A 10,042-nucleotide genomic window follows, 5' to 3' on the forward strand; every position below is an offset into this window, starting at 1 on the left:
TGTCCCTGTGTTCTGTAATTAGTCCCTGTATCCTATGCTTGGTCCCTGTGTTCTGTCCTTGGTATTTGTGTTCTGGTCTTGGTCCCTGTGTTCTATCCTTGGTCCCTGTGTTCTGTTTTTCTTGGTCCCCATGTTCAGTTCTTCGGTACCTGTACTGTTGGTATTGGGTTCCTGAATCCTCCTAAGTGGGCTTCTGCGTTCTTACTATGGCTTCCTCTTTTCTGTAAATCCATGTTATCCTGTAATGTCAGTGAATCTCCAATTCCAACTTGTGGGATCACAATGGCCCAGGGTCGCAGGAAGTGTCCCTGGAGCTTCAACCCCGGATTCCTCAAACATGAGGTCAGTAGAAGTTTGCTACCCATCCTCTCCCAACCTGAGGCCATAAAGCCAGCTCCCCCACGATCGATCGATCGTCCCTGGCAGGAATTTATTACCCTGACAGTTACGAGGCTTCAACTCCTAGTTTGATCCCCAGACCCTACAGCCCATGAGTATATAGATGAATTATCTTCCAACATGTCTGCCCTGGCCAGTGCTACACAGCCACACAAACCTTGCCCCAGAGACCCTGTCTGTCTCCTCAGGGACATAAATACCCCTTTCTCCCCCCATAAAGGAACCAGTTCTCTGAAGCCTGTTCCCAATGTGTTCTTTGCCCATCATCTTCACTCACCCGTGCCCCACTAAGCTTCCCTCCCTCCAGTCCAGCCTGGTGTATAAGGAGCCTAGCTACCCAGAAGGAGAAGTGGACACAGGGTGGCACTAACCTACCCAGGCTTCTTCTATTTAACGGGAGGGAGGACGGGTGGGTCCTAGTGTGTGAAAGGAAAGATTCTTGTCTCTTCACTTGTCACAGGATGCCTAGTGGCATTTGTCTCCAAGAAGTGGTGCTGTACTTTGGCCCCGTGGGTACCCTCAATACACTTACCACACATGGACCGGGTGCTGATCCTGACAGATCTTGCCGTGTTTTATCTGAATCTCACCGCCAGTACTCATCCCTCTCTGCCCCGGTGACTGCGGATACAACCTGACTGGCTGTCTGCCTCCCTTTCCTGTTACCAGGCCTTTCCTGTTGTGATGGATTATACATTCAAATGGCGAGCCAAAACAAACCGTCCCCCACTTCAGTTTCTCTCGTCGATTCTTTTTCTCTGCAACGAGGAAAAGAACTACAATGCCGTCTGTGTTCTTTGTGCGCACTCTTTCTCTGGCAAAGCCTGACTTGCTTATTAACCTCGACAGGAGGTCAGTTTTGCTTGTTGTTTCACTATAGGGTTCTTCTTGGAAGGTCTGAGCAGGAGCTGAGAGCCTCTTGCCTCTGAGAGAGTCAGCATGGGTGTAGCAGGGTGTGGCAGATGGGGGACCTGATCACTGGTTCACACCATTGTCTTCATCTCGTGGGTCTTGTTAAGTCCTAGTACTGGGAATGGGAGTGGTCATGTCTTCCTTCCCAGGCCCTGTAGAAGATAATAACCATGACCTGGATGAAGAGGGTGCCTCAGCCCAAGCTCCCCACAGGTTCCTGGACAGCTCACCTGGGGCAAGAGCTGAGGCAGCCTGAGTAGGTGAGAGCTATGCGTCCTCCAGAGGCCAGACCTGTTGAATGGGCTGTTTGTGTTTTATGAACAGCCCAGGATTGCAGGAATGTAGCCCAGCCCACAATGGGTAAGAAGGAGCTGGAGTCGAGAAGTCATAATAAAACAACCTTCCCAGGAGGGGAGCCTTCCCATGAATCACAGTGAAGGTGATAACAACCCTTTTGGCAAATGCGTTTTCTCTCCCCTGAGCCCAACTACGAGCAGAACACAAAGGGCTCTGTGACAGCAAGGCTGCCTGTCAAGTGGACGCTGTCAGGGTCCTCTAAGTGGCGAGTTTTATTCTGGTTCTGGCCAGGAGTTTAGAGGATGCTGACGGTGGGCGAACTACCTTGAGGAGTCTGATTGTGGGTAACAGAGTATTCACTGGTGTCCCAGTCAGAGGAAGCTAGAACACCTTGCTACTGATCTCACTTTTTGTTTCTTTGTGCTTCCACACATGTGCAGGTGCGTGGACTTGTGCATTCATGCATGCGTGTGCATGTGTATGTAGGTCAGTTCATTCATTCTTCTTCCCTTCCCTTTCCCTTCCCTTTCCCTTCCCTTTCCTTCCTTTTCCCTTTCCCTTCCCTTTCCCTTTCCCTTCCCTTTTCCTTCCCTTTCCCTTTCCCTTCCCTTCCCTTCCTTTTCCCTTTCCCTTCCCTGTCCTTTCCCCTTTCCCTTCCCTTCCTTTTCCCTTTCTCTTTCCCTTCCCTTCCTTTTCCCTTTCCCTTCCCTTCCTTTTCCCTTTCCCTTTCCCTTCTCTTCCTTTTCCCTTTCCCTTCCCTGTCCTTTCCCCTTTCCCTTTCCCTTCCTTTTCCCTTTCTCTTTCCCTTCCCTTCCTTTTCCCTTTCCCTTCCCTTCCTTTTCCCTTTCCCTTTCCTTCCTTTTCCCTTTCCCTTTCCTTCCTTTTTCCTTTCCCTTCCCTTCCTTTTCCCTGTCCTTTCCCCTTTCCCTTTCCCTTCCCTTCCTTTCCCCTTCCCCCTCCCCCCTTTCCCCCTTCCCCCTCCCTTCTCCTTTCCTTTCTCTTTCCCTTTCCCCTTCCCTCTTCCCTTTTCCCTTTCCCCTTCCCTCCCTTTCCTTTCCCTCCCCTCCCCTCCCTTCCCTTTCCCTCCCCTCCCCTCCCTTCTTTTCCTTTCCTTTCCTTTCCTTTCCTTTCCTTTCCTTTCCTTTCCTTTTTCCTGACAGGGTCTTTATTAGCCTGGAATTGGCCAGGCAAGCTAGGCTGTCTGGTCAACAAGTCCTAGAGATTCCCCTGCCTCTGCTTCCCAGCGCTAGGATTACAGGTATCACCACACCCACCAGGCGTTTCTAGAGCTTTTCCTGGGATCCTGGGTAATCAGATTCAGGTCCTTGTGCTGGGAGGCAAACATGTTGCCCACATCTCCTCAGCGTCAAGCCAACTCTTTCTGCTGTTGCTTTGCTTTGCTTGTTAATCGGGAAGATGGGAAACACTGTGCACAACACCATACACATGGGATGCTGAGGGACGCTGTGGGAGTGCACTTCTGCCCTGTTTCTGCCGCCCTTCCCAAGCTTGAGCTGTGATGTGGGACCATCATTGAGGCTTCTAGCCACAGGCTACCTGTGAGTAGAACATTGGAAATTAACAAGAGCAGCATCCTCCATGTATCTCGGTTGGTAGACTGCTTACCCCACACTCACAAAGCCCTGGCTTCCATCCTCAGTGCTATAAACGGATGTGGTTGTGCAGGTCAATAGTTTGGGTACCCAGGAAGAGGAGGTAAGAGGGCCTGAAGTTCAAAGTCATTCTTGATTATGTGGTGATTTGAGGTCATACTGGGTTACAGTGAAAAAGGAAAAAAGAAAAGAGAGGGGAACAAGCCTGTCAGAGCAGCCAGGGTAACCTTGCCAAGAGCTAGACAACAACCATCTTGGTAAGCAAAGCAAATGTGTGCAAAGAGAACTGTGCATTTATCAAATGAGTATCCATGGTCACAACATGCAGGGACCCGGTCTAGGCTTTGTAAGGAAAATGGATGTGGAGTAAGTATAGACTGTGCCTTCTGGGAGGTGGTGTGAGTGCCTGTGCACACACCTGCTGCCTTAGGGTCTCTACTGCTGTGGTGAAACACAATGGCCAAAGCGACTTGGGGAGGAAAGGGTTTATTTCATCTTAAGTATCTTAGGTTTCCAGGTAACGATCCATCGCTGAAGGAAGTCAGGGCAGGAACCTGGAGGACCTGATACAGAGTCCCCAGAGGGATGCCGCTTATTGGCTGGCTTCTCATGGCTTGCTCAGTCTGCTTTCTTATAGAACCCAAGACCAACCTATCCAGGGATGGCCTCACCCACAATGGGCTGGGCTCTTACACATCAATCACTAATACCCTACAGGTTTACCCTCCTACAATGCGATCTTATGAAAATATTTTCTTCAAGTGAGTCTCCCTCCTCCCCGATGACTCTAGCTTGTGTCCAGTTGACATAAAACTAGCCGGGATGCCTGTGTCTTTGCATATATGTGTGTGCACACAGGTAATACAGGAAGTAACTGGCTGTGTCTGGAGCTCTCCTGTGTGAAGGTTGGTCTCTGGCATGTGTTCATGTCTATGCCTCTGGGGGAATCTAACGCTTATTTTCTAGGCGAGAGAATGGAGACATAGAAAGTTAATGACACTCTTCCGTGGATTTGTAGTAATTTGATTGGTGAGCCAGGATTCAAGACTTGCCATCTGTCACCTGTCATGCCACATGCAGCTCCTATACCTGTCCTCTTTCAGTCCAGAGAATGCCTAGAAGATGAGAGACAGTATACTCTGTGTCTCAGTCAAGGGCCAAGGTAGGGGGCACATGGGGCAGAGCCACAAGATTGTACCTTCTTGGAGAGAGTCCTGTGTCCTGGGGATGTGCCCTCCACACAGCCGTCTTTTTGTACATCATACCAGTGGCTGGAATCTGTTGGGGCTTCGAGATACACGGGCAGCTCATGTATGGGAATACAGCATGAGCACTCCTGTCTGCTGTCCACTGAGATGCCCACCTAGGGTGCTGAAACAGCTAGTCTGACTCAGCCTTGGGAACGCGAGTGAATCTATGCAGCCTGCATGCCTTCTGCCCTTCTTACGCATGGAGGGATTGATTTCCTTGGTAGCTGTTGCCATGGTAGCTGTTGCCATGTCTTTTCAGTATTGAAAAATTGATACATACAAGAAACACACACACACACACACACACACACGAATACAAACCCAGTTACATATTCTGAGAGCCCCTTAAAAAAGTTCTATTTTCTTGAAGCTTCCTAGCATGTAAATCATACAAATATGTTCTATGGGGGTCACCCATCCTCCCCTGCAGTCAGAGGAGGACTCAGTGGACTGAGTGGTTCACTCAGGATGTCTGGATGCTCCTCAGGAACAGATATAGACCTCATCTGCAAAGAGACCCCTGTGCACGCGGCCCTTACGGCCACACTTTGGCTGTCTAGGCACGCTGGCCTGGTTCTCCAGCTGCCCTTCCCTTGCGAATGCTCATGCTGGTGTAGCATCTCCAGATCTGGCTCTCGATGCTCTGTCTGTCTCTGTCCCCAACAGAGGTTTATTAAAGAATATTCTGGGATCAAGTCTAGGACCTGGTTGCTCGCCGCTCAGCAGATGCTTTGAACTGAGCTCTCTTTAGTACTTTTGGAGATAATATTCCCCTAACTTGCTCAGGTCAGCCTCGAACTTCCTGTGCAACCCAGGCAGGTATTAACCTCTCAGACTCACTGCTTTACCTTCTAGGTGAGACTGCAGGCCTGTAACCCCAAGGCTCTGCTGTGGGCGGGGTGGAGGGGTGGGGGATGGGAGGTCGGGTGGAGGAATTGGGGGAATGAGGGGAGGTTCAGGTAGGGAAGTTGGGGCTTGGCACCCAGGTGAATCCAGGTTGTTAGTTTAGTGAAAAGTTAAAACACACATGGGTCCTCCTTCGAGAAGTAGGAAAAGTTTTTCATGTGCTTCCCCCCCCCCCCCGCTCTGGACTTAAGTTACTGCCATGATATTTGAAATTCCCATTAAATGGCCTACAGCTACAGACTCTCGCGGGTGCCCAGGCTGACCCCGTGACTTGGTACAGATGACAGGTGAGGAAGCATGCCCCTGACTCCTACCTTCTCCCACCTAGTCCTGGCTCTTCCGTGAAGGAGCTGGGGTGGGGTGGGGCCTGTTGTTGGGTGAGCGACTACGTCGTCTTACAGTCTTTATGATCTCGGGGTACTGACTATAGAGCTGTGACCCCCCCCCCCCGAGATACAGTCTCGAGCTTCAGACATGGAGGAACTCTGAGGCCCTCCAAGACAAATCTCTGCCCTTGACCCGAGTCATCTGTCAATCAAGGTACATCCATCCCTTCCCCAGGATGGGTGGGTTTAGGTGTAGATCTCCTCTCTGGGTAGCCAGCCAATTCCTGGTGTTTTGCCTGTCATCTGCCGTGGGAGTGGAGAGAAAGCAGTTATCACAAAGTTGTTTAAAGGAACCCGCCTCCCGTCCACTTCGCCCTGGGGGACAAGACGGAGCAGAGTGTGATGCGGAGTAAATGCAGGAGAGAATGCAGATGAGAAACACCTGTGCCGGGGCGCCTGGCCAGGCATTGTTGTAGATCTGAGTGTTTCCCTTTCAGTCCGTGCAGACTCAATATAGCGGCAAAATTAAGTACATCATCAGCTAGAGCTACCAAACCCAATTCATAAATGGTGGGATTTGAAAAACACGGGATAGCCAGGGCAAGGCTGGCCCCTGGCCAGCCAGGATAGTTGTACAATGGAGCAGTGTGTGCCCTGGGCCCTGTGTGCACCCAGACCACAGTCGGGAGGAGTGTTACCACCCTTGGGTGGCCTATACATCTAGTCCAGCCTAAGGAAAGGTTCCACGGGGCCCCAGAGAGCAGGAGGGTTGCAGGGGCTCCAACCTGCAGACGTGAGCCCCCAAAGCCAGCTGTCATCAAGCAGACTGCTAAGGGATGTGTGGTGTGGGAAGTGGGGGCAGCCAGGATCCAGAGGGGGAAGGCGCAGAAATCCGACACAAACGCCAATGTTTTACCTTCTAAATCACCTTGGTCTTTGCAGTTGAAATCTGCACTGAACTTCCCACCCCGGTGCCTCCTGGGGGTGGGGGGTTGGGGAGCCCGGCTGCTTCTCACTTTCCAAGGTCACAAGTCGTAATTCTTCCTTGTTCTGTAGCCTCTAGCTGCCTGGATTTTGAAATGTACTGTGGAGACTGCGAGAGTCCTGTTCATGGCCACAAGGATCCCATGTCTCTCTTCTCCAGAGCCAAAGCCCCTAGATATGAGAACCCAGAGAAGCTGCTTCTAGATGCCAAGATGCCTCATTTCTCCCTGGGGAATCCACATACTGAGACAAGTGCACAGCTTAAGAGTTCTTAGGTAGCTTTGGTCTCCTAGGTCTCATGGGTTCCACCTTGTCTCTCTCTGGCCCCTCTTAGTTCCTGCCTTACAGAGTGGTGGCCACTACAGGAAGGCTGTATTTCCAGAGTTGTGTTGCAAATGAGCCCAAGTCTAGTGACTTTGAAACAATGCAAGCTTATCCTCTTATAGGTCTGGGGTCAGCCATCCACAGTGAATTCTTCTGGGGCTCTGAGGGGAACATGCTTTCCTCATGTATTACAGCTTCCAGAACTATCTGCAATTCTTAGCTCAGAGCCCCTTGATCCAGGACTGCTTCTTTGCATGACTCTGTCTTCCACATTGAGGCTTCTGGTGCCAGACTCTGAATGGTTTAATGCTGGCTTCAAAGAGGTCCCACACTTATCTGCAGAACCATGAATGATCCCTTATATGGCAGAAGAGTAGCCTGGTCCACCTCTGCTGTAACAGAGCACCGGAAGTTGGCTAGCTCACAAGTGCCAGGCATGTAATGTCCCCAGTGCTGAAGCCCATGTCTGCAGAGGCCTCAACTACTTCATCAACCCTGTCACTGTCTCCCCAAATATGGGATGGGCAAGCATGTCTCTGAATTCTTATAGAAAGGCGCTAATCCTATTGATGAGGACAGTCTCACTTTGTATCCCATCACATTGGGTTAGGAGTTGTGATGGTTAGCTTTAATTATGAGTTTGACACAACCTAAAATCACCGAGGAAAAGCATCTCAATGAAGGATTGTCTACAGTGCATTGGCTTGTCGGGTACGCCTGTGGGTTGTCCCCACAGTCCCCTACGGGTGGCACCATTCCTTAGGCAAGAGGTCCTGATTGAAAAAAGTGGCAAGTTTTGGCACCAGATATATAAAGTGAGGACATGAAAGCTCAAAGGTATGGTCGAGGGGTACATCTTTATTGTCAGTGTGAGGGAGACTTCAGCCAGAAGTATATGGAACAGTCCAGAGCAGGGAGAGACAGTAGAATACTGAATATGGCCTGTAAGTTAGAGAGGAAGCCGGGGTGGGGGGTGCGCCGCGGGGGGGCACACAGTGAGAAAGAGAGAGATTAGAGAGAGGGAGAGAGACTAGAGAGAGAGGGAGATTAGAGAAAGGGAGAGAGAATGAGAGAGAGAGAGAGAGAGAGAGAGAGAGAGAGAGAGAGAACGAGACTAGAGAGAGAGGGAGAGAAGGATTAGAGAAAGGGAGAGAGGATGAGAAAGAGAGAGAGAAGAGAAGAGAAAGAGAGAGAAAGAGAACCAGGAGAGCAAATGGGTGAGTGGCTGAAATGGCAGGGTTAGATAGGAATGAGAAGCTGGGGGAAGGGAAGGAAGCCCACTGGCTGAGAAGTTTAGGCTTGGGTGGGGTGGGGGCTGTGAGAAGAGCTGAGAGGAGCCTGGGCTCTGTGACAGGTACTTGTGAAGCTGAGGGAGCCTGGAGGCCAGCATGGCTTTGGTAGCTAATAGGCAGCATCATGGTTAGCTATTTGTCACGGGTTTCTTTTGAACTTAATTCGCTCGCTTGTGGCAGGCACACATTCTCTGCTCTTGACTGGATGTGACTGGCTGCTCCAAGCTCCTGCTGGTCACTTCCCTGCTACAATAGACTGTAACCTGGCATCTTAAGCCAAGTTAGCCCCTCTTTCCCTAAGTGGCTTTTTTGTCAAGATATTTTATCACAGCAACAGAATGAGACGGGAATAGAAGTGAACGCATGAACCAGGACAGGACAGGCACACATGAACGCCATGGTGGTGCCCTTACAGATGCCATTGAGATCCTGGGATAGGAGGTGTCCTGAATGGAGGGTTCTCTAGAAGGTGGGGAAGGGAGGAAGGGATCTGGCTCTGCTGACCTCCCAGTCTTAGCTCAGGGAGACCAACTTTGGATTTCTAAGCTGCAGATGGGAACATGATAAATCCATGATCCTTTTAGATTTGCGGTGAATTGTGAGAGCAGCGATAAGCCGGCATGGACCGCCCTTGGATTTCCCCACCAAAGAAGATTTTATGAGAAATAACCTGGCTGAGGGGTAAGGGACAAGATGGCTTATCACTGTCTGGACTGACATGTGAAATGATCTTTCTGCCGTGTGGGGGCTGGGGTAGTGTGTGAAAATGGTCTGGAGTTTGACTGAAGGAAAATCCTCTCCCAGGACCTGAACCTCTTCTTCCCTGGGCGTCTAATGGTGGTTGCTGAAACATTTTAATCTTTGTATTGACTCTATCATGATTCAAAATTTTAATATGCTCCTCTAAAAGTTTGTTCTTTTTAAGGTTTATTATTTATTTATTTATTTATTTATTTATTTATTTATTTATTTATTATATAAATACACTGTAGCTGTCCTCAGACACACCAGGAGAGGACATCAGATTTCATTACAGATGGTCGTGAGCCACCATGTGGTTGCTGGGATTCGACTCAGGACCTCTGGAAGAGCAGTCAGTGCTCTTAACCACTGAGCCATCTCTCCAGCTCCCACTTTTTTAAATTTTTATTTATTAGTGGTATATGCAGAGTATTTAAAGATCCAAGCAGGCAAACAGCAGGATTCCACACTTCTGTCTTTAACAGTAATCTTTTGGTATTTATCCTGGTGTCTCTAAGCAGTTTTGTTTCCCAGTTCCTGGTTCTTGGCTTTGGGCATTCATGTGATTCGGATGTGCCTTGTGTTCCAAAGGGTTATGTGATGGGATCTTGGTCCCCATGTGGTGACATTAGGAGGTGGTTGAAACCTTAAGAAGTGGGGCTGGGCTTGGGGAGATGGCTCAGGGGAAATGTGAGGACCAGAGTGTCTTAGTTAGGGTTTCTCTTGCTGTGAACAGAACACACGGTGACTCTTACAAAGGAAAACATTTGATTGGGGGCTGCCTTACAGTTCAGAGGTTTAGTCCACTATCATCATGGCAGGAAACATGGCAGCGTGCAGGCAGACGTGGTGCTGGAGAAGGAGCTGAGGGTTCTACATCTGGATCTGTAAGAGGAGACTGTGAATCACTGCCTGGCTTGAGCATTTCTTCAACTAATCTGTAAACATCTAGGACGCTCAGCCTCTCCACTCGATTGTGGAATCCTGGAAGTCACTTA

At 49.8% G+C, this 10,042-nt stretch overlaps 1 long non-coding RNA gene across 2 annotated transcripts; it reads right to left on the bottom strand.

The window, feature by feature from the left end:
- Positions 1-1,128: 1,128 nt before the first annotated feature.
- Positions 1,129-3,318, bottom strand: LOC102548291 (uncharacterized). Of its 2 annotated transcripts, none has more exons than XR_015629245.1 (4): positions 3,246-3,318; positions 2,883-3,165; positions 1,542-1,682; positions 1,129-1,463 (listed from the first exon to the last, which is right to left on the bottom strand). It is a non-coding gene; the product is annotated as an uncharacterized LOC102548291 (long non-coding RNA). The 2 variants fall into 2 exon arrangements; XR_015629246.1 differs by having other exon boundaries at positions 3,235-3,300.
- Between the last annotated feature and the right edge of the window lie 6,724 nt (positions 3,319-10,042).

This window comes from Rattus norvegicus, chromosome 9, assembly GCF_021556685.1.
Source record: "Rattus norvegicus strain SHRSP/BbbUtx chromosome 9, alternate assembly SHRSP_T2T, whole genome shotgun sequence".
NCBI classification, from domain to species: domain Eukaryota; kingdom Metazoa; phylum Chordata; class Mammalia; order Rodentia; family Muridae; genus Rattus; species Rattus norvegicus.